Source organism: Macaca mulatta, chromosome 16, assembly GCF_049350105.2.
Source record: "Macaca mulatta isolate MMU2019108-1 chromosome 16, T2T-MMU8v2.0, whole genome shotgun sequence".
In the NCBI taxonomy this organism is placed as follows: domain Eukaryota; kingdom Metazoa; phylum Chordata; class Mammalia; order Primates; family Cercopithecidae; genus Macaca; species Macaca mulatta.
In genome coordinates this window covers 12,454,127-12,479,167 of record NC_133421.1, presented here as the reverse complement: position 1 = coordinate 12,479,167, position 25,041 = coordinate 12,454,127, and the positions used below count along the sequence as shown (strand labels likewise).

The following is a 25,041-nucleotide window of genomic DNA, read 5'->3' as shown; positions in this document are numbered from 1 at the left end:
TCATCCTATAGGGGTTTCTTCATCTCTCACCTGTGTCAAATTTGCTTGATTGCTCATTTATCTATTTATTTATTTATTGTTGAAAAAGTCAAATAGTTCTATATGACTTAAAACAAAACAAAACAAAACAGAACTATTCCCTACCCTACATCTCAATATCCATGTATCAGTCCATTTTCACACTGCTATAAAGACACTATCTGAGACTGGGTAATTTACAAACGAAAGAGGTTTAATTGACTCACAGTTCTACATGGCTGGGGAGATCTCAGGAAACTCACAATCATGGCACAAGGCAAAGGGGAAGCAAGGCATGTCTTCAAAAGGCAGCAGGAGAGAAAGATTGAGAGAGCGAGAAAGTGCTACACTTTAAAACTATCAGCTCTCATGAGAACTGACTCACGAATCACAAGAACAACATTGGGGAAGCTGTCCCCATGATCCAATCACCTCCTACCAGGTCCCTCCCTCCATACGTGGGGAATACAATTTGGATTATAATTTAAGATGAGATTTGGGTGTGGACATAGACTCAAACCATACCAATGCCAAACAGCAAATCCCTAGAGGCAATAATTTTCAATTCCTTTAGCTGCTTTTTTCCCCTGGTATTTCCTGGACCCCATGTTTTGTTTTGTTTTCCTTTTTTACTTCTCTGTTTCAATAGAGTTCATTTTACAGTAACTTCCTGAACCAGTGAGCAACTGGCCAAAGAAGATAAAATTTTAGACCAAGATATGTTAATTCCACATTCATATTTGATTAATAACTTGGCTAGTCATAGAAACTCTAAATGGAAATTTCATCTCAGAATTTTGAAGGCTTTCATTTCATTGTCATCTGGCCTCTAGAGTTCTTGAATAAGCTAATGTGAGCCTGATCCTTGATTGTTAGCATGTGACTCCTCTCTCTCTCTCTCTCTCTCATTTTGTAGCATCCTCTTTCCTTCCCAAGCATTCTAAAGCTATATAATTACGGGTTTTTAAATTTTTTATCTTTTTGTAATCTATTGAGATTGATATTTGGTTTGCCTTTTTAATCTGGAAACTCATACACCGCAGTTTTGGAGACTTTATTGAAATATTTCTTCAAAACATTCCTCCATCCTTTTTCCTTGTCCTCTCCTATTCTTCAGCTGTCAGACCCTACCAAATGGATCCCCTGGGTTTCTTGTTTCTTTTCTCTTTTTACCCTACTTGTTTGTGAGTCTCTCAACATCATCTTCCAAAATTTATATAGAATGTTACATTTTCCCATCATATTTTTACCTCCCAAACATATTTTTTATCTTTCTCATATAATATCCCTTTTATGCAATATTCTGTTTCTGTGTCTGTGCAGTGTTTTCTCCTATGTCTCCATGGTTATAAATAAAAGGTTTTTAAGGCTTAATTGCTGTCAATGTTGTCTCTGCTTCCTCTGAGATTCTTCTTTTCTGCTCTATCATGTCTGTCATGAGGTTTCCTCAGAGCTTGGTGGCTTGGCGATCCTCAGTAGTGAGGCACTACAGAGATAAGAGGAATCTCTGTGCACACGTGCAGAGATTTTGACTAAGGTGATCTGGCTGAGGTTATTTTCTTGAGAGATTCTCAACTATCAATTTCAGTACATCTTTTCCCTTGGTTGATCCATGATCCTGAAAGATGATCTTTCTACCTCCACCCTGAAGGAGTAGCCTGACTGACAGTCTTCTCACAGATAAATGAGTGGTCTTATCATTCAGCATATAGGCGTCTACTTTTCCCTTCATTTTCAGTGAGGAACCTACCCACAGCTGGAATCTCTGAGTCCAGAAATTCTCTGGTTCAGCTTTCTAAGACGTTTACTCCCAATCTTCTTCCAGGATGTTGGATGATGTCACCCGGCAGCAGACACTTGGGGTAGGGGGCTGATCTACCTGGATCTTACACAGAACCTCCAACCACATCTCCCATGTTCAGCTACTCGGAATTCCCACTTTCAGATGGGTTCAGTACCCCATTCTGAAATTCTAGAGCCCTTCAAGGATAACTACCTTGTTTCAAGGCTTCCTCCACTGTCAACTGAAGTTTCAAATTGCTCCATTCTGGCAAATTTATTACCACTTGTTTGCTCTCCAAATTTCAAAATTTTGTTACTACTATTTGCTTTCCCATTCTCTTTTCCCTTTGGGTCTATGCCTTTTTAACCCCTGTATTTTCATTTCGGGGGGGGCGGGGATTTCAGGAGGAAATTGTAATAAAAAGCAAGTGATCCAACTGATCTAGTTAACAAGAAGTCACAGGCATCAAATTTGTATTTTATTCTTCGTGTCAACAACGTACGCAACATACAGGAAGAAACTAGTAGCAGTGCCTCCAGGAAAGAGAGATTAGAATGAGAAAAGTCATATATATATTTATATATATATATAAATAAAATATATATCCTTGGATATTATATATATATGCCATGTAGTATCATATATATGAGATATATATGTGAGATATATATATACACACACACACACACACACACACACACACACATATATATATATATCTCCTTTTGGACCTTTTAAACTTTGCACCATGTGCAAAGATTACCTTTTCAAAACTTATTAATCAATATAACAAAAACAAAGCCGGGTGCGGTGGCTCACACTTGTAATCCCAGCACTTTGGGAGGCTGAGGCGGGTGGATCACCTGAGGTCAGGAGTTCGAGATCAGCCTGGCCAACAGGGTGAAATCTCGTCTCTACTAAAAATACAAAAATTAGCCAGGCCTGGTGGCACATGCCTGTAATCCCACCTACTCAGGAGGCTGAGGCAGGAGAATTGCTTGAACCCAGGAGATGGCGATTGCAGTGAGCCGAGATCGCACTATTGCACTCCAGCCTGGGTGACAGAGTGAGACTCCATCTCAAAAAAAAAAAAAAAAAGAAAAGAAAAGAAAAATGAAAAAGGTCTCTTAAGTATCTTTCTCTCTGCCTAGCATAGGTGAGGAAAAGGAGAATACCATTGTCACTGCCCATTTCATCACACACCTTGCTGCAAAGACGGACATGAACTCAAAGTTACCACGATTTTATTATATGTACAATTTTTATAATTTTCCTCAATCTTGAATCAAATTTAGAGGATGTCGTTGATCACTGATGACTATCAGTGGCTAAAGCTCTGGGTTGACACCTAGGTGTGACCTCTCTTATCAAGGACCAGTGAATGCCCTGCTTGGCCACAACTTCTGTTGATATCTTTTGGTGACTGACTCCCTACACACTCTGCAATCTCTAGCAGGGCATATGAAGTAATGGTTAAATTAAAACTATGCCCTCCATGTTAAGAGTTTTCAGTAATCAATATGAAAAAATGTTGAGCATTTCTTCACAAACATATATGTATACATATATTATATATATGCATGTGTGTGTATATATATGAGAATGAAGACATATATATGTGTGTGCATATATATGTGTGTGTGTCTTAATATGTATGAACTTATGAAGCCCAAGAACAAATTTATACTCAGCATATCAGTGGTTTTGTGCAAGGATAAGGTAAATGTCAGGTGACTTACAAGTGAGATCATAGCAGTGATACCATGTGGTGTCTGCTGAAAATCTACAGCAACCAGAAGTGTCTTCTAAAAAAGGAACCTTGTCAGTAGTTTGCTTTCCTTTCTCTTGGTGAGCATCAGATGTATTATCACCTCTGCATCTGGCTTTACAAAATTCTCAGCAGTGGTGTGTCTTGTACCTGTTTTTTGCTGTCAGGGATGCAACCTTGAATAATGCCTCTATAACTGTAGCCTTTTTAAAAATTGCCTTTAGAAACAAGTTCCATACACCCCTAGACTGGGAAACATTGATTTGTAATGGTCCTTTAAAACTTCAATTAATTTACTGAAAGGTCATGAGCTTTGCTTGCAAATGACCCAAAAACTTTAATGGCTTCACACCGCAACTTGCAACAGACAGCAGGCGGTGCACAGTGGATTGGAACCCAGTGAAGCACCAGTCCAGTGAAATCCAACCTGTAGGTAGTCACCACCATACTTCCTGTTCACCCTTTCTTTTTTAAGTTGTTTGTTTTAAATCATCAGTTTCACAGTCTGGCACGGTGGCTCACACCAGCACTTTGGGAGGCCGAGGCAGGTGGATCTCTTGAGGCCAGGAGTTCAAGAGCAGCCTGGCCAACATACTGAAACCCCATTATCTACTAAAAATACAAAAATTACCTGGGCATGGTGGCACATGCTTGTAACCCCAGCTACTTGGAGGCTGAGGCACAAGAGTCCCTTAAACCCAGGAAGCAGAGGTTACAGTGAATTGAAATTGCACCACTGCACTCCAGCCTGGGCGACAGGGCAAGACTCTGTCTCAAAAAATAATAATAAATAAAATAAACAGTTTCAGAGAATCTTGTTCACTATTTTTATGACACTATTTTGAGTTGTGGTATTTCTATTATTTTCATTTCTATTTTTAATAATTTTTCTAAGAATACTTTTAGATGTATAGAAAAGTTGTGAAGATAGTACCAGGTTATCATATATGCCACGACCAATTTTCTTATAATAGTTACTATTATATAGTTACGAATAGTCATTGATCACAACTAGTGAATCAATAATTCATCATTATTAACGAAATTGTATACTTCATTCGGATTTCCTTAGTTTTCACCTAAGGTCCTTCTTCTGTTTCAGGACCCCATCCAGGATACCACGTCACATTTAGCTGTTATGTTGGTGAGTCTTTGCTTGTTTTTTGATGACCTTGACAATTTTGAGAAGTACTAGTCAGGGATTCTGTAACATGTCTCTCAGTTGTAGCTTATTGATATGTTTCTCATGACCACACCAGGGTTATGGGTTTGGGGGAGGAAGACCACCGAAGTAAAGTGTTATTCTCATCACATATTGAGAAGACGTGCCATTATCATGACTTACCACTGTTGTTGTTAACCTTGATTATCTGGCTGAGGCAGTGTTTACCAGGTGTTTTTCACTGTAAAGTTGCTCTTCTTTCCCCCACGCCCCACCCTCTCCACAGTATTCTCTTCAGAGGGAAGTCGCTATGCGTAGCCCATAGTTAAGATGCGGGAATTTATGCCATCTCCTTGAGGGTTTAGTATCTACATAAGTTATTTTGAATTCTGCACAGGAGATTTTCTACTGCCTCCCATTTATTTATTTCTATAATCACTTATTTACATCAGATGGGCTCATGGATATTCATTTTACACTTTTAATAATAATTCAATACTACTTTATTTATTTTGTTGCTCAAATTGTTCCAACTATGGCTATCGGCAGCTCTTTTAATTGGTTCCTTTATCAGTTTGACATATTCCTTTCACTGAGGTTTCTTTGAGTAATTTCTTAGTTTCTGGCACTATAAGATGCTCGAAGGTATCTTCTATATTTCTTAACCTAGTCTGGAAGCAATCATTTCTTTAAGGAGTCTTGGTTCCTTTTATTGGAAAAAGGTATTAGAAACCAAGAACTGGGTCCTCAGAATGCTCATTACCACTGGGGTGTGATTGCTTCCAGACCTCCTCATCTGACAGAGGAAAGAAATATGTATGTGTACACTAAATTATGTATATGTACATATACATATATAACTACATACACATATGTAACTATTTCTATATGTATCATCTGTAATTATATTAAACTTCAGTTCATAGAGAGATCTCCAACTCTAATCCAACATTACGCCATCATTCTGGCATTCTCCTCTTGCTTGTCTGTGTAAATCTCCCATTCCAACAGTGAAAACTATGGCTCCCACTATCCACTATCCATTTACTTAATTGTTCAATTCCAGGATACATGCAGAGTGGTTTCAGAATTGTTAGCCTGTATTCTTGTGGGAAAAAACCCTGACCAACTAGAGTACAGTGCTTATGTATAGTTTCTTTTGTCTTTAATCTTACAGATTTCACTGATTTCCAAAGTTACTTAGGCCAGCACCTATCCTCCCCACCCCCTTTATTGAGATCATTTCATACATTTGCAATATAGCTAGATTCTTTTGTTACAGTCTGCGTTCCACCCTGGGATTTCCCAAACTCTAAATGAATTTTTTAAATTTGCATTTTAAGGTTCACTCTTTGTATGTACTGTAAAGCTCTATGAGTTTAAACAAATGCATCGTGTAATGTATCTATCATTACAGTATCATGCAGAATATTTTTACCACCCTAAAAATACTCTTGTGTTTTACCTATTCAATGCTTCCCCTCCCCAAATCCCTCATGACCACTATGTGTTTACCCTCTCTGACAGTTTTTGCCTTTTCCAGAATGTCATCCATAGCCATAGAGTCCTTACCTCTTTCACTAGCAGTATGCATTTAAGATTCATCCATGTTTTCAAAAGGCCTGAAAGCTCATTTCCTTTTATTATTGAATAATATCACAATATAGGTATGTACTACAGTTCATTCATTCAGCCATGTATTGAAGAACATCTTGGTTACTTCCGGGTTTTGGTGATTATGAATAAAGCTACTATAAACATTCATGTGCAGGCTTTTGTGTGGACATAAGTTTTTAAATCAGTTGGGTAAATACCTGTGAATGCAATTGCTTCCCAGCCGTTAACACTGTTGAGTCTTCTGGATTTTAGCCATCCTGATGGGTATTCTAACAGTGATATCTTGTGGTTTTAATTTGTGATTCCATAATGACTGATGAGGTTGAGCATCTTTTCATTTGTTTATTTGCTATCTGCAAACTTCTTTGGTGAGGTATGTGTGCTCAGATCTTTTTTAAAAAGTGTTTAAGTCATTTTCTTACTGTTGAGTTTTAAGGGTTTTGTTGGAGCATTTTATAAATATCATTTAGATCAAGCTGATTGATAGTACTGTTTGAGTCATCTATATTCTCAATCATTGTCTGCCTGCTTCATCTATCAGTTACTGAGAGAAAGTCGTTGAAGTCTCTAGCTGTAATAGTGGATTTGTCGATTTCTCCTTTTGGTTTTATCAGTTTTGCCTCATGTATTTTGACGTTCTGTTTATAGGGGCATAGATACTTAGGACTGCAGTCCTCTTGGAGAATTGAGCTCTCTTATCCCCAGTAATCTTTCCTTGATAATCTTCCTTGTTCTAAAGTCTGTTTTGTCTGAAATCAATATAACTACCTATTTCAGTTTTTGTTTGATTAGTAGTATAGCTTCCTCAATCGCTTTATTTTTATCTTATGCTAGTCTTTAAAGTAGACTTTTATAGATAGTATGTCGTTTAGTCCTTTTTTTCTTTTAATTAACTGTGACAATCCCTTTATTTTTATTGGTATGTATTTTGTTGGCATATTTAAACCATGCACATGTTTTTAAAAAATTTTTCAGTTTCGTGGTACATGTGCAGGATGCACAGGTTTGTTACATAGGTAAACGTGTGTCATGGTGGTTTGCTGCACAAACCATGAACATTTTAAGTTATTATAGATTTAAATGGATGAATGACTACCATGCTTTTACTGTTTTCTATTCATTATATTTGCTATTTGTTTATTGTCACCTCTCTTTTTCTGACCATTCTGATTTCAATTAAGCATTTTGTGTGGTTTCATTTTTATCTTCTATCTTAATGTATTATTTATATTTACCTTTAAATTTTTAGTGGTTGCTCTAAAATTTTACAACGTATGTTTTTAAATAATCTAAATCCATCTTGAAATGGACTTTCATTTCCAAAGTTACTTGGTCAGCACCTAAGTACTGCACAAGCAGTGCCGGTAGCTTATAATGAAATATTTCCAATTCCTCCATACTGTCCCTTGTGACATTGTTGCCATTCATTTCATTTATGCATAAGCTATAATCACCCAATATATTATTACTATTATTGTTTAAATAAAAAGTTATCTTTTAGATCAATTAATAAGAAAAAAAGATATTTTATCTTTATTCTTTCTCTGCAATTTTTTTGTTTCTTTACATAGATACAAGTTTTTTATCCATATCATTTTTCTTCTTTGTGAAAACATTTTGACATTTCTTACAGCACAAATCTGCCAGTAATGAATTCCCTCGGTTTTTGTCTGTCTGAGAAAGTCTTTGTTTTCCTTCACTTTAGAAGGATAATTTCATTGAATATAGAATTCTAGAAAGATGGAGTGGCAGGGTTGCCTGGTTTTTGTCTTTTTTAAACAACCTGTTAAAGATTTCATTACACTGTTTTCTAGCGTGCATGGTTTCTGATGAAAGTCTGTTGTAATTTTCATACTAGTCTCTCTATAGGTATTGTTCTTTTTTAAAAATTTGGACTTTTATTTTAGATACAGGGGGTACATGTGCAAAATTGTTACATGGGTGTATTGCATGATGCTGAGGTTTGGGGTATGGATCCCATCACCCTGATAGTAAACATAGTACCCAATAAGTTGCTTTTCAACCTGCACCTCACCCCTCCGTCCCCACTCTAGTAGCCTATAGTGTTTATTGTTCTCATGTCTATGTCCATGTGTGTCCAATGTTTAGCTCCCACTTTTAAGTGACAATATGCAGTATTTGGTTTCCTGTTCCTGTTCTAATTCACTAGGATTATGGCCTCCAACTGTAGCCATGTTGCTGCAAAGGACACGATTTCATTCATTTTTATGGCTGCATAGTATTCCATGGTGTGTATGTACCACATTTTCTTTATCTAATCTACCATCAATGGCACCCAGGTTGATTCCATGTCTTTGCTGTTGTGAACAGTGCTGCAATAAACATACAAGTGTCTGTGTCTTCTTGGTTGAATGATTTCCTTTCCTTTGGGTATATACTCAGGAACTGTGTTGCTGGGTCAAATGGTAACTCTGCTTTAAGTTATTTGAGAAATTTCCAAACTACTTCCCACAGTGGGTGAACTAATTTATATTCCCACCAGCAGTGTACAAGTGTTCCCTTTTCTCTGCAACCTCACTAGCATCTGTTGTTTTTTGACTTTTTAATAATAGCCATTCTGACTAGTATGAGATGCTATCTCATTGTGGTTTCGATTTGCATTTCTCTGATGATCAGTGATGTTGAGCAGTTTTTCATATGTGTGTTGGCCATTTGTATGTCTTCAAGAGAGAAGTCCATGTCATTTGCCCAGTTTTTAATGGGGTTATTTGGTTTTCGCTTGTTGAATTGCATAAGTTCCCTACAGATTCTGGATATCAGGCCTTTGTCAGATGCATAGTTGGTGACTATCTTCTCCCATTCTGTAGATGTCTGTTTACTCTGTTGATAGTTTCTTCTGCTTTACAGAAGTTCTTTAGTTTAATTAAGTCTCACTTACCTGTTTTTGTTTCTGTTGCAATAGATTTTGGGGACTTGACCAAAAATTCTTTGCCAAGGTCATTGTCAGGAAGAGTAAATCCTAGGTTGTCTTCTAGGATATTTATAGTTTGAGGTCTTACATTTAAATTTTTGCTCCGTTTTGAGTTAATTTTTATATATGGTATAAGGAAGGGGTCCAGTTTCAATCTTCTGCATGTGGCTAGCCAGTTATCCCAGCCCCATTTATTGAATCATTTCTCCATTGTTTATTTTTGTTAGCCTTGTCAAAGATCAGATGGTCGTAGGTGTGTGGCTTTATTTCTGAGTTTTCTATTCTGTTTCATTGGTCTATGTGTCTATTTTTATACTAGTATCATGCTGTTTTGGTTACTGTAGTTTTACAGTATAGTTTGAAGTTGAGTGGTATGATGGCTTCAGCTTTGTTCTTTTTGCTTAGAATTGCTTCAGCTATTCAGGCTGTTTTTTGGTTCCATGTAAATTTTGGATTAGAAAGTTTTTGGTCATTATTACTTCTCAAATATTTCCTCTGTTCCCTTCCCTTTCTAGAATTTAAATTATATGCAGACCATTTTTTATATTGTCCCAGAGTTTTTGAATATTCTGCTTACTTGTTGGGTTTTTTTTTTATTCTTTTTTCTCTTTACATTTCAGTTTGGAAGTTTTGTTGACCTACCTTCATGCTCACTGATAAGTTCCTCTGTTGTGTCAAGTCTACTGATGAGCCCATCATTTTTATTACAATGTTTTTGATTTCTAGCATTTCCTTTGATTTCTTTTTCTTAAAGTTTCCAACTATAGGATTAAAAGAAAATTCCCTATCTGATAATCCCAAAGTCTGTGCATATCTGAGCCTGGTTCTGATGATCACTTTGTTTCTTCATACTGTGTTTTTAAAATATTTTCCTTGGAGCCCTAGCCCATGTTGATTGTCTTCCCCTTAGGGAACTGGAGTGGGGGAGAATTCTTTTTCCCACAGCTGGAGAAAGTTTCCAGAACTGTGAGTAGGCAAAGTTCTTTCCCCTGGAGAATGGGCCTTGGTTATTGAGAGGATGCTCTGTATGTCTGAGCATAGCTAATCCTTCCCTCCCACTGCCAGGGCCCTGAGGGTATCTGAGTGGAATTTTCACCATGAGAAACCTGGAGGGGTTTCTAAAGGGAAAGCCCATAACAGTGTGGAGGCCCCAGGAGTTTCTCACTCTCACTAGCCCTCAGCAGTTTCTCAAGTTTACCATTTAAATGTACCTGCAGGGTTATGACTGCAGGCTTCTGTTCCAGATAAACAGGTCCCAGTTACTGCACCTCCCCAGATGTACTCAATGTTCCAGTTTCAGGTTTGCCCAGGTTTGGCAGTTTACCCTGTGATCCCAGTTCTTTGATGTAGTCAAGAAAAGTCATTGATTTTCCATTTATTCAAGTTTTTCTTATTTTAAGGATAACAGTGACCATTTCTAGGCTTTTCACCCTGGAAGCCTCTTCATACTATTCTTACACCTCAATGAATCATTATGAGTCATGAATCCACTTTTGTGCATTTGAGATATAACATCACATAACATGACCACAGAAACGGAAATGTGGTGAATATTAATAATCCCAAATACCATGAAGTTATAGTGGCAAGATAACTCCATGAAACGATGTGTTAGTTGAGACAGATGGATGAGTGCTCTCCTTGTGGGGCCCATGCAGCCTTCAAGGTTGTAATGGCTAAAAAGTAACAGTGCTTCTAAGAAAAAATCACAAATCTCCTATTTCCCTTTTGTGAAATACATGTTTCTCACAACTAAAAAAGTTTTTTCTTATTAATATTTCCTTGGAAACTGCCAAAATGTCTATAGACTACTTGATAAAATCCCGGGAATTACACCGGGAGATTCTCCTCACCAGGTATTTTTAAAATTTTCTTTTACAGTACGATACCTTGTAAAAGAAGACAGCATTAAGGGGTGAGTCCAAAGAAGCAAGGTGATGGAGAGGCAGGTGTTTACTTGTTTATGAATTCATTCATTTACTACATTTGTATTAAATATAACATATTCCAAGTACCCCAGAGCTCAGACATATAGTCCCTTCTGAAGAGTGTTTTAGTCTGTTTGGGTTATTATAATGAAAATACCATCAACTGAGTAGCTTACAAACAACAAAAATGTATCACTCACAGTTCTGGAGGCTGGGAAGTCCAAGACCAAGGTGCCAGCAGATTCAGTGCTGGGTACAGGTTCACTCACTGGTTCGGAAATGGCACCTTTTCATTGTATCCACATGTGGTGGAAGGGGCTAGCTGGGTCTCTGAGGTCTCTTTCATCAGGGTACCACTACTTCCATTCATGAGGGATTAGCCCTTATGACCTAATCACTTCCCAAAGCGCCCATCACATCGGGGATTAGGTTTTAATGTATGAATCTGAGGAGATCACAAACATTAGACTACTGCATATTATTGTGATTGTGAAGCTCTCCATATGTCTAAAGCTTGCTATAGAGAAAATTAATTTACCCTTCAAGGGTCAAATGAACATTCCCTTTGCCTTCAAACAAGATCACCTCTCTGGTAAAGCATCATGGACCTATAATAATTGCACCAATTATGGAAAATTAACTGATAGTTGGAGGCCCAGAGGGTAGTCGTCACCAGCATCTCTTCTTATTTCCACTTGCAGGAATCACCTAAGAAAGAATAAGCATTTGGTCACCATCTCCATTCCCTACCTGACTTCATAGGAAGAAGGATTATCTACTCGGCTAAAACTGGGCTCAAGTATCTTGTGAGAGCAGAGGAGAAACAGAATCCTTAGTCATTTGTTAGCGTTTTCTTGACTAGCCCCTGCTCAATACGAATGTGGTACATTCAAAGCCATCTACTTTAGAAGCTCTACGCTGGTCATTTCCATCCTTACTGCACATCCAAGCCTTCTTCTTCTATAGCCTTGCTCTAACATTGCCAGTTTAAGTCTAATTTTTTCTCTGGCTCTCAACTTTCTTGGGAAAAGAGATACGACTGCTTCTAACAACTCAAATCCTTTTCGGATCAGGTGGGAGTGCATTTTTAGGCTTGTCTGTTAGGATAACAGAAGTCATCTTGTGCTGATTTCATTTACTGAGAAGTTTGATTATATTAGTCTCAACACGTATATACCCCAGACATTACAGTTGACATTGTCTGCTTAAGTGTGTGGTCTGTTGTCATTCTCAAGTTGTGCCCTGCACATAGTCAATAGGTAAAGCAAATGGGTCTTGTTCTTCTGTTCTGTTTACAATGTTGTGGACCAGAGGATATATCAGCCTGAGGGAAGCAGATCCTTTTTATAATTTATCTTCCCAAAAACAATGGATATAGCTGAGTAGATGCGGCTCTTACTAGAAGAGTGACATCAAGGGAACAAGATGAGTGAGTGGACCTCATCCACTGAGATTAAGAGAAATGGGTTCTGGGAAGAACAGATAGTGATTTCAAATATTAGAAATTGGGATGTGTGTCTTTCTCTGCCATTTTTATCTATACAAATAGAGAAGTTGACACAAGTCTGCCCACCAATGAAAGCATAAAGTTAAGAGTATTTCTCTGTGCATTGATCTTGTTATAATTTAGAAGTGGTCTCAATGGACAATTTGGTAATCTCATCATTGACAGACCTAAAAATAAAAGCTTGACATCCATTTCTGTCATCATCTTTGACAGATTCACTTTCACTTATTTAGATTGCCTCCAACATCTACATTTAAAATTTAAATAATGATTTACCTGTGTGTATCTTAGTAAGAGAAGACAACATTATGGATTATTTGCATTTATCCTAGATGGCTCACCATAAAGCTGCTTTGCTAAGTATTAAACTGCTATTGGAAGAGGTATATTTTAATAGTGAAAAAATGCAGACTTTCATAAATACTAATTATAAATCTATAGTAATTAAGAAAGACTGCTGTTTTCATGGAATATATTAAAATATATTGATATTTTAATTGAATACACAAATAGAACAATGGAGCAGAATAGAAAATCCAGAAACAAATCTATGTGTATAGAATTACAGCTAGATAAGAGGAATTAGTTCTAGTGTTCTACAGAACTGTAGGGTGACTATAGTTAACAATAACATATAATATAGTTTTATATTGCTAGAAGGAGGATATTGAATGTTCCCAACACAAAGAAATGATAGATATTCAAGATGACCTTGATCTGATCACTGTACATTATATGTAGCAAAACATCACTATGTACCCTGTAATTACGTACAATCATTATATGACAATTAACAAAGAAAAGAATAAACAAAAAAATCCACATGTAAAAAAAGTGTGTATATATGTATTTACACATATAGTCATGGATTTGATATAGTCACAGGTTTTGAATTAAGGAAGGATGAACTGTTCAATGAATGGGGCTGACCTGTTAAGAAACAAAATTGGAACCGGTGTTAGACCATTCTTACAATGCTTTAAAGAAATACCTGAGACTGGGTAATTTTTAAAGAAAACAGGTTTAAATGGCTCATGGCTCTGCAGGCTATGCAAGCATGGCACTGGCATCTGCTTGGTTTCTGGGGAGGCCTCAGGGAGTTTTATTCATGGTGGAAGGCAAAGCAGGTGAAGGCACATCATGTGGCGGAAGCAGGAGCAAGAAACAGGGTGTGGGAGGAGGTGCCACATTTTAAACCAGAGAGAATGCTCTAGAGAACTCACTCACTATCCCAAGGACAGCACCAAGCCATGAGGGATCCGCTCCTGTGACTCAAAAACCTCCTACCAGGCCCCAGCTCCAACATTGGGGATTACATTTAAACATGAGATTTGGGTGGGACATCCATACTGTATCATAACCTACCTCACATCATATAAATAGATCAACAGGAATTTCAAAGTCTGATGATACCAAGTATTGGTAAGGAGATGAAAAAAAAATAGGACTTCTAAAACACTGTTGGTGGCACGATTTTTTTAAGTGCTATGGAAAATAATTTGACATTTTCCAGCAAATTTTCAGATGTGCATGCTCTACAATCAGAAATTCCATTCCCAAGCATCTACCCTGGAGCCCTAGTTCACAACCCTATCAAGTCCAATGTCCTCCTTTGATAATAGTGGGTAACACTCTCTTTGCCTTCTTTAAATGAAATTCACAAATAACACAACTTACCCACACACCTGATTTCAAAAAGTCAATATAAACTGGAGAATCAAGGATCTGTTACAAAGCAAACTAAATTGTGAACGACTATTGAGTACTTCATAGAGTATAAGAAAACCAAACTTTCCCTTGGTAACAAAAATATTCTCTTTTGAGGGGCATTAAGCCCACAAAAAAGGAAAGGTAATTCTAGAAGATGACTTAATTTTTCCATTAAAGATGTTTCTAAGTCATAAAAAAGTTAATATGGTACCCAACTGTATTTTTAAAAGGAAATGGATTATAATAAAATATTATATTTCTTTTTAGTTTTCAAAATGTCTTCTTTTATTATGATAAAATATACCTGTCAATACCATTGGTAATATAACATGTACCATTTTAACTGTTATTAAGTATATACTTTAGCAACGTTAAGTACATTCACGTTGTGCAGCCATCACCACCATCCATCTCCAGAACTTTCATCTTCCCCAACTAAAATTCTATACACATTAAACTATACCTCTCCATGCTCCTTCTCTCCATCCCCTGGCAATCGCTATTGTATTTTCTGTCCCTATGAATTTGACCAGTATAGGTACTTCATATAAATGTAATTATACAATATCTATCCTCTCTAGACTTGTTTATTTCACTTATCATAATGTCTTCAAGGTTCTTTCATGCTGTAGCGTGTGTCAGAATTTGCTTCCTGGTAAGAAACCTACTTGATCATGGTGGATTATCTTTTTGATATGTTGTTGGATTTGGTTAGCTAATATTTCATTAAGGATTTTAGCATCTATGCTAATCAGGGATATCAGACTATAGTTTCCTTTTTGGGTTATGTTTCCTCTTTATCTTGTGGGATAGTGTCAATAGGATTGGTACCTAACTGCATTTTTAAAAGGAAATAGAGTATAATAAAATATATTTCTTTTTATTTTTTAAAACGTATTATTTTATTCAATTCTTCATTGAATGTCTGGTAGGATTCTACTGTGAATCTGTCTGGTCCTGGACTTTTTTGTTGGTAATTTTAAAATTACCTTTTCAATCTCTCTGCTCATTATTGGTCTGTTCAGGGTATCTAATTCTTCCTGATTTAAGCCAGGAGGGTTGTATTTTTCCAGGAATTTATCCATCTCTTCTAGGTTTTCAAGTTTATGTACATAAAGGTGTTCATAGTAGCCTTGAATGATCTTTAGTATTTCAGTGGTGTCAGTTGTAATATCTCCCGTTTTGTGTCTTATTGAGGTTATTTGGATTTTCTCTCTTCTTTTATTGGTTAATCTTGCTAATGGTCTATCAATTTTATTTATCTTTTCAAATAACCAGCTTTTTGTTTCATTTATGTTTTGTATTTTTTTTTTGTTTCATTTTCATTTAGTTCTGCTCTGATCTTGGTTATTTCCTTTCTTCTGCTTGGGTTTCAGTTTAGTTCATTCTTGTTTCTCTAGTTCCTTGAGGTGCAACCATAGAATGTCAGTTTGTGCTCTTTCAGTCTTTTTGATATAGATGTTTAGGGCTATGAACTTTCCTCCTAGCACCATCTTTGCTCTATCCCAGGGGTTTTAATAGGTGTCACTATAGTTGTTAGGTTCAAAGAATTTTTTAATTTCCATCTTGATTTCATTTTTGGCCCAATGATTATTCAGGAACAGGTTATTTAATTTCCATGTATTTGCATGGTTTTGAAGGTTCCTTTTGGAGTTGATTTCCAACTTTATTCCACTGTGGTCTGAGAAGGTGCTTGATATAATTTCAATTTTCTTAAATTTATTGAGTCTCATTTTGTGGTCTATCATATGGTCTATCTTGGAAAAAGTTTCATGCAGTGTTGAATAGAATGTATATTTTGCGGTTGTTGGATGGAATATTTTGTTGTATCTGTTAAGTCCATTGGTTCCAACGTATATTTTAAATCCATTGTTTCTTCGTTGACTTTCTGTCTTGATGACCTGTCTAGTGCTGTCAGTGGAGTATTGAAGTCCCCTACTATTACTGTGTTGCTGTCTATCTCATTTCTTAGGTCTATTAGTAATTGCTTTATAAATTTGGGAGCTCCAATGTCAGGTGTATATGTTTAGGATTGTCATATTTTCCTGTTGGACAAGGCGTTTTACCATTATATAATGTCCCTCTTTGCCTTTTTTAACTGCTGTTGCTTTGAAGTTTGATTTGTCTGATATAAGAATAACTACCGGTGCTCACTTTTGGTGTCCATTTGCATGAAATGCCTTTTTCCACCCCTTTACTTTAAATTTATGTTAGTCCTTATGTGTCAGGTGAGTCTCTTGAAGGCAGTAGATAGGTGGTTGGTGAGTTCTTATCCATTCTGCAGTTCTGTGTCTTTTAAGTGGAGCATTTAGCCCATTTACATTCAATGTTAACACTGAGATGTGAGGTACCATTCCATTCATCATGCTATTTGTTGTCTGTATACCTTAGTTTTTTGTTTTTGCTTTTTAAATTGTATTTTTGTTTTACAAAATTTACGTAAATTTTTGTTTCAAAGAGGTTCTGTTTTGATATGTTTCCAGGATTCCTTTCAAGATTTAGAGCTCCTTTTAGCAGTTCTTGTAGTGGTGGCTGTGGTAGTGGCAAATTCTCTCATCATTTGTTTGTCTGAAAAAGACTGTATCTTTCCTTCGTATATGATACTTAGTTTTGCTAGATACAAAATTCTTAACTAATAATTGTTTTATGTGAAGAGGCTGAAGATATAGCCCCCATCCTTTCTGCCTTGTAGGGTTTCTGCTGAGAAATCTGCTGTTAATCTGATAGGTTTTTCTTTGTAGGTTACCTGGTACTTTTGTCTCACAACTCTTAAGATTATTTCTGTTGTCTTAACTTTAGATAACCTGATAACAATGTGTCTAGCTGATGATCTTTTTGCGATGAATTTCCTAGGTGTTCTTTGTTCTTCTAGTATTTGAATGTCTAGGTCATTAGCAAGGCCAGGGAAGTTTTCCTTAATTATTCCCCCAAATATATTTTCCAAACTTCTGGACTTTTCTTCTTCAGGAACATCAATTATTCTTAGGTTTGATTGTTTAACATAACCCCAGACTTCTTGCAATCTTTGTTCATATTTTCTTATTCTTTTTTCTTTGTCTTTGTTGGATTGGGTTAATTCAAAGACCTTGTCTTTGAGCTCTGAATTTCTTTCTTCTACTGTTCAATTCTATTGCTGAGACTTTCCAGAGCATTTTGCACTTCTATAAGTATGTCCAATGTTTCCTGAAGTTTTGATTTTTTTTTTATGCTTTCTATTTCCTTGAATATTTCCCCCTTCACTTCTTGTATTGTTTATTGAATTTCCTTGCATTGAGCTTTGCCTTTCTCCGGTGCCTCCCTGATTATCTTATTAACTAGCTTCCTGAATTCTTTTTCAGGTAAATCAGAGATTTCTTCTTGGTTTGGATCCGTTGCTGGTGAGCTAGTGTGATTTTTTTTTTTTTCGGGGGGGACATGTTAAAGAGTCTTATTTTGTCATATTACCAGAGTTGGTTTTCTGGTTCCTTTTCATTTGGGTAGGCTCTGTCAGGGGGAAGGTCTAGGGCCAAAGGCTGTTGTTCAGATTCTTTTGTTCCACCGCGTATTCCCTTGATATAGAACTCTCTTCCTTTTCCTATGGGTGTGGCTTCCTGAGAGCTGAGCTGTAGAGGTTGTTATCTCTCTTCTGGTCTAACCACCCAGCAAGTCTACCAGGCTCTGGGCTGGTACTGGGGGTTATCTTCAGAGTCCTGTGATGTGAACCGTCTATGAGTCTCTTACTTGTGGATACCGGCACCTCTTCCAGTGGAGGTGGCAGGGGAGTGAAATGGATTCTGTGACAGTTCTTAGCTCTGGTGGTTTAATGCTCTATTTTTATGGCGGTTGGCCTCCTGCCAGGAGGTGGCACTTTCCAGAAAGCATCAGCTGTGGTAGTACGGAGAGGAACAGGCAGCGGGTGGGGTCTTAGAACTTCCAAGAGTATATGCCCTTTGTCTTCAGCTACCCGGGTGGGTAGGGAAGGACCATCAGGTGGGGGCAGGGCTGGGCATGTCTGAGCTCAGACTTTCCTTGGATGGGTCTTGCTGCGGAGTATTTGGGGTGTCTCCCGGGCCCTGCAGAAGCAGTTTTCTTCCTTCAGTGGGTCTGTCCTTTCAGAAGGTCCTCTCGGGATTCCTAATTTATTCCTGCAGCCATTCTGGAGCTAAAATTCACGATGCGAGCCTCCACATGCTGCTCTGTCCATCCAAGTCAGAGGGGGCAATCTAGTCCTGCCTCCCATCTGCCATGATGATCCTGCATCTATGTTTGATTTTTTGAGGAATGACCATACTGTTTTCCACAGCAGTTACACCATGTTACTTTCCCAATTGCAATTACAATTCCCAGGGCAAAAGTGTTGTAATTTCTTCATATCCTCACCACTTTACTTCCTGCTTTTTGGCTAACAGCCACCTGAATGGGTTGAAGTGGTATCTCATTTCAGTTTTGATTTGCATTTCCCTAATGATTAGTGATGTCGTACATCATTTCATGCACTTGCTGGACATTTATGTATCTTCTTTGGAGAAATGTCTCTTCAAATCCTTTGCTCATTTTTAAAGAATGTTGCTTGGGTTTTTCTGTTTTTACTGAGTTGTAAGAGTTCTTTATATATTGTGGGTATTAATCCTTTGTGAGTTACATGATTTGCAAATATTTTCTTCCAGTCAATGGGAAATCCTTAGTTAACTAGAATGCAGTTTGTGTAGTATCACCATAATATGTCCATTGCTAAGGCAGACTAGAACAAGCATGTTCCAGTACATTCAAGTACACCAGTAGAACTGTTGGTGATGTGATTTTCCAGAATAGTGAATACTTGGTAAAGTTCTGAAAGTGCATTTTTAAAAAATTACATGTGAGCTACGTTCTTGGAAAGCTCATGTGGATTAAAGCTATGTATTTTGTGGCTTTATGTAAAATAAATTTATTTTATAGATTCAAATAATTACAAATTTTATACCTGACTATCTGGCAAAATACTTCAAAGTCACAAGATGTCAGGACACATTCTTGTTTATAAGAATGTGTCATACACTGCAGTACATCTAGCTTCTCTTGACTTCAGCCACTAAATGCCAGTAGTGCCTCCCAATTATCATGACAAACAAGTTTCACCCAGCTGGGCCTGGTGGCTCACACCTATAATCCCAGCACTTTGGGAGGCTGAGGCAGGTGGATCGCTTGAAGTCAGGAGTTCGAGACCAGCCTGGCCAACATGGTGAAACCCTGTCTCTACTAAAAATATAAAAATTAGCTAGACGTGGTGGTGCACACCTGTAGTCCCAACTACTCAGGAGGCTGAGGCCGGAGAATCGCTTGAACCTGGGAGGCAAAGGTTGCAGTGAGCTGAGATCGTGCCACTGCACTTCAGTCTGGGTGACAGAGGGATACTCTATCTCACACACAAAAAAAAGTTCCACCCACAATTGTAAAATATCCCATTAACCTAGAGAAACTCTTAAACCTATCCACCAGGAGGTATGGACAAGAATGTTCAGAATGGGATTTTTATAACAGCAAAATATTAAAAATGACTCAAGTAACCATCAATAGAGAATAAATGCAAGTCTTACAATGGAATGTTATCCAGCAGTGACAATGAATGGATATGAACTACATCTATCAAGATGGATAAAACTAAAGTATAGGTTGGGCACAGTGGCTCACATCTGTGATCCCAGCACTTTGGGAGGGGGAGGCTGGTGGATTGCTTGAGCCCAGGGGTTTGAGACCAGCTGGGGCAACATGGCAAAAACTCATCTCTACAAAAAATTACAAAAAATAGCCAGGCATGATGGCATGCACCTATAGTCCCACCTACTGGGAAGGTTGAGGTGGAAGGATGATTTTATCCCAGGAGATTGAGGCTGCAGTGAGTTGAGACTTTGCCACTGCACTCCAGCCTGGGTGACAGACAAGACCATCTCAAAAAAAATAAAATAAAATAAGTATACACAGTTAAACAAAAAATAAGTTAAAGAAAGATCCATACAATTTGGTATAAATTATTTAGTGCTTTGAAATACACAAAACAATATTGTTTGGGGCTAAACATAATGATATGTAATTATAAAGACATTCATGAGAGTGGTATCAATTTCAAGAATAGGGGCTATCTCTAGGAGGAGAGAGTCAAGAAGAGAATGAGATCAGGGAAGAATCTGCAAGGGTGTCAACTTTATTCTTAATGCTTTGTACCATCAGCTGGGCAATGGGAGCATGAGTGTTCAATGCATAATACCTTAAATTTTGTATGTTTAAGTATTTTTAAGCAAACAAAGATTCGTGAGATTTCTGATTCCAGAGAGACCTGATTTTGAATCCTGGCTCTATTACTTACAAGCTTGTAAGTTGAACAAATCACTGAATGCCTCAAAATGTTAGCTTTTCTGTAAAACGAGAATGAAAATAGAAGCCACAATAAGGGGATGCTATAGGATGTTCAAATGACAGAACATATCTAAAGGTCTCAGCACAGCACCTTCTTCTAGAATAAGAACACCTGGTACCAAGGAAGAATAACCCCTATTCAGACACATCTTATGTAGTCTTCATGATTTTCAACTAACAACAATATCCTACCTTCTCTCTGATCGGTTGTCAAAATATGTGTATCAGCCCTTAATGGAAACACTGAATAGATGTATTCTAGTTACTTGTCAGATAAGTCTCTGTTGTCCAAATCCTATCAAAACCCCATTTATGAGAATAGATATTTATGGAGGATTGTCTGAAGGACATGCTATTCATCTATTTTCTAGAAATGATGAATTTTACCCTTGGATCAGAGCACACCATCTGAGAGCTGTGTATCTGGATGGCATCACTCTGACTGTTGTCAGATTTACTTGACATAATGGAGCTTTGCTGTTCCAATATTGGCTTGCGTTGAGGGATGCTGCACGAAGCAACCAAGCAAACTTTGCTCTTCTTGTATTTATTGCTGGGATGGAAGCCAGGAAGATATTCTGTGAATCAAAAAGTGGTTTTTTATGTGAAGACCCAAGGGAGAAATCTTTTCTCAGCTCAGCAGGATGAAAACCTTAAACGAGTGGGTTGTCTTTTCCTTCTGGACAATATGGGTTTTTTAACTGAACACATTTCCCTACTCACTTTGGCCCCCAGAAAATATACAGCTCAATCTCTAGTATCTCTATAAAATAATCTGGAATACATTCCTGAGGGGTAGGTAAATTTACCCCTGGATTGTTTTGGGTTTTTTTCCCTCATATTATCTCTTTGTTCAAATATTTTTAATGATTTATTTTATGAGTAATTTTGGAAGCTGATTCAAATCATTTATAAAACAAGATAGAAGAAAGGGGGGAAAATGAGGGTAGAATCATGAAAAGTGTAGTGTAAATAAGTAACAGATAAAGTAAGTAAAACAATGTTTTTACCTTTGTATTCCCCAGAACACTTTGCACTGACTTTTACAACTAGTATATGGTTAGTAAATGTTCATTACAGTAAAAAAATGATTTAATAAACCTCTCACTCTCCAGAATATCCTTTTTCCTGCTTGTGCATGGCTATAAGGTTGGACTGGAAGTGAAAAAGGCCTGACGGACTCCTGAGAAGCAAAACAAGAATATTTAAATACTTTGTTAGTGATGTTCAACATTTCTAAAAGAATGTCCCAACTACTCTCCAAGGCTCACTCAAATACCATCTACTTTTATAAAAACATCCCCAGTTGTAAACAAAGACCTCTCCCTCCTCCAAACTCCTTCAGAACTTACTGCCTCCAAGCAGTCATTTAGAATTTGTTTTATGATAACTTACCTTGAGATGTACATATAAAGATAGATAGATGATAGATAGATAGATAGATAGATAGATAGATAGATAGATAGATAGACAGATGATAGACAAATAGATAGATAATTTGGAATGGAAAAAGACTATGATTATGGATATTTATTTGTGTTTATTGAACTTATTGAAATTATGACCAAGCATATTAATGGTTATAATTTTAATAAGTTCAATAAATATTTTTAAATTAGTAAATGAACATCTCTTTCATTGATTGATCTCTTAACTAAACTTGAATTAAAACCTGCTCACATGCAACAATGTGGATGACTCTCAAATGCATTATGCTAAATGAAAGAAGACTGTCTCAAAAGACTACAGGCTTTAATTACATTTATATAACATTCTTGCAAAGTAAGACTATAAAGGTAGAAAGCAAATTAGTGTTACCAAGGGCTTGAGGTGAAGGGAGGAGCTGACTACAAAAGTGTAAGGGGGAATTTGGCGGATAACAAAATTCTTCTGTATCTTGACTGCATGATGGTGGTTACACAACTGTGGGTATTGTCAAAACTCTCAGAATGCTATCCTAAAAAGTGTAGATTTCACTGTTTGTAAATTATGTATAAGTTAAAAAGAATGAGGGAAAACCCATCATTCAGCAAACTGAAAATACTGAGTAGAGTTTCCAATTTTGTTACTCTAGTAAGTTAACCCATCTCCGAGGCCTAGGACAATAGGATAAGGTCTGTATATGTGCTGCCTCTCCTCCCTATTCTCAAAATAGATACTCCTCATCAATCATGCCATTTTTTTTTTCATTGTACGGCAAGACAGGACTTTAAACAAAATCTTCAACAAAACACTCTAGACAGCTACCAATAATATTCTGGAACTGGCATGAGATAAAGCCTATTTTCTGACTGGGACCCATGTCATCCCAAATAGGCATGACCATTTGCTTAGTTATACCTACTCTAAATGTAGGAATAATACTTACAAAGAGTTCATTTAATTTCACATAATTTTGTCTCCTTTATTACAATGTAGTATATTTGTTTCAAAAAAAAATAAGGAAAACATAAATATCAGCACAGGATCTCATTCTGGAAGTTACATCCATACAACAATTTTCAGAAGTGAGTCTCTAGCCATACAGGTAAATCAGATGATCCCAGAATGTGACTACAGCACAAGGCAGGAGATTTGGAGCCAGAGCACATGGATGCAACTGCCAGCTAGGACCCTTTAATCTGTGTGTAAGGAGAGAACATAAGGATGGACATAAAAGATTAAAGATGGAAATTGTAACAGATCTCATTTTGAGTCAGACACTATGCCGGGCATAGAATGACGAGCAAAAGAGATGAATTTCCTACCCCATAGATCTTATAATCCAGTGGAAGTAACAGAGATAAAAGAACTAATCTCACAAATAAGTAGACACAAACCATTGTACGTGCGATGAAGGAAAGGTACAGGAAAAGAGTAGCACAGAGGAATTAACTGAGATACACAGAGGGGGTCCCAGCAAAACCCCTTTTGAAGAAGTGGCTTTTATTCTGAAGGCCAGAGGAAGAAAAGGTGCTGCTCAAGTGATACGAACAAGCATATCACTGGCAGAACCCTGTGCTTAGATCTTGAAATGGGACAAAATATAGAGCCTTCTCCAACTGAAAGACCACTAGTGTTGTAGGAAAACATCGTCCTCAGAGCAGTGTGAGCTCAGGCAGGGGAGGTGGGCAGGGCCAGGGCCCACAGGCCCCAATAGCCTACTCTGAAGATTTTAAATATACCCCAAGAGCACTGGAAAGCCATGAAGTCAGGTCATATCATCATTCATACTCTGGACCAACAGCCATGAAAAAACTTCAAGAAAAAAAATATAAGCTCTAAGATACTCTCAAAAATGAAATAAAATCCAAAACTTAAAAGCTTGCATAGCATTTTATGCTTATCACTGAGTGTCACTTGCCACACTGTATCAAGATCTGTCTTCTCTACTAGATCAAGGGCTTCTGAAGATCAGCAACCACAGGTTATGGATTATTTTATGTCCAGGGTTTGATGCATAATAGGTACTCAATAAATATCTGTTGAAATAAATTAAACAAAATTTCTAAGCATGCAAATATATAGCATTCCAAAGCCAATTTCATACATAAGTTTCATGTTATGTCCAAAAGTGGTTTCTGCTCTGAGGCTGGAAGCCATGTGTACTGAGAGAGGCAAAATTAAAGATGCATCTGCCTAAGAATAAAATAACCTTTATAGGCCTGCCATGAATGTATGCTGATCGAAATTACTCTGAGAATTTTGTCATGGTTCCAGCAATGGGGGAGCAAAACAAAAGACAACGTGGAGATAAAAATTACAGGTTACGCAGAATTATTTTTGGAATTCGTTCAAAAACCAAGACAAACGCAGCAAGAGCATGAGAACAGCCAGCTAGTGACAGAATTTCCCCTCAATGGATCAAGAAAGAGTCAGAGAAAGTAACGACAGCCCAAGAACAGAGACTAAATTGAGCCAAACTTCTAAAAAAAAAAAGGAAAGGTGTGTGGAGCAGGGGACTGAGCCTCACAAAGAATTTGAAAATTTCTCACACCAAAGAGCACTAGCCAAGAGCAAGATGGGACAGAACTAGCAGCAGAGAGAGTTACTGACAAGCTAATTGTCACAGATTGAATTGTGTCTTCTCTACCAAAATTCTTATTTTGAAGTTCCAACCTTCCCCCATCTCATAATGTGATCTTATTTGGAGATAGGGTCTTTACAGAGGCACTAAATTTTAAAATGAGGTCGTTAGAGTGGACCCTAATCCAATACGACTCAGGTGCTTTTCAAAAGATACAAGTTTTACACAGTGATACGCA

General features: G+C 37.2%; 1 long non-coding RNA gene across 3 annotated transcripts in view; it reads right to left on the bottom strand.

The window, feature by feature from the left end:
* The window catches only part of LOC144335337 (uncharacterized), a 273,701-nt gene that overhangs the window by 34,276 nt on the left and 214,384 nt on the right, over nt 1–25,041 (bottom strand). For 2 of the 3 annotated variants that reach the window (XR_013406114.1, XR_013406115.1), the window contains one exon: nt 10,019–11,916. The exons of the other annotated variant lie outside the window; for it this stretch is intronic. This is a non-coding gene — a long non-coding RNA (uncharacterized LOC144335337). Of the gene's footprint in view, nt 1–10,018; nt 11,917–25,041 lie in introns of those variants that run through there. 3 annotated transcript variants of the gene reach the window in all.